We start from the raw sequence: 232 nt of genomic DNA on the forward strand, positions 1-232 counted from the left end.
CCCCTCATTCAGGGGGGGTGTTTTGGGGGGGGGGGGCACCTCCTCTGCCCCCTCTGAGAACTCCCGGGCTGTCTGCCCCCACTTGGGGGTACGGGAGACCCCCATCCCAGCCCGCAGAGACGAAGGGGAAAACTCATGGGGCAGGACCGAGCCCCGACTCTCCTCCCTGTTGGGGGCATCTCTGTGCCCCCAAATCGAGGTGCCCCCCCCACAACCCCGCTGGGTCCCCTTG

This window comes from Calidris pugnax, unplaced genomic scaffold, assembly GCF_001431845.1.
Source record: "Calidris pugnax isolate Ruff unplaced genomic scaffold, ASM143184v1 scaffold341, whole genome shotgun sequence".
NCBI classification, from domain to species: Eukaryota; Metazoa; Chordata; class Aves; order Charadriiformes; family Scolopacidae; genus Calidris; species Calidris pugnax.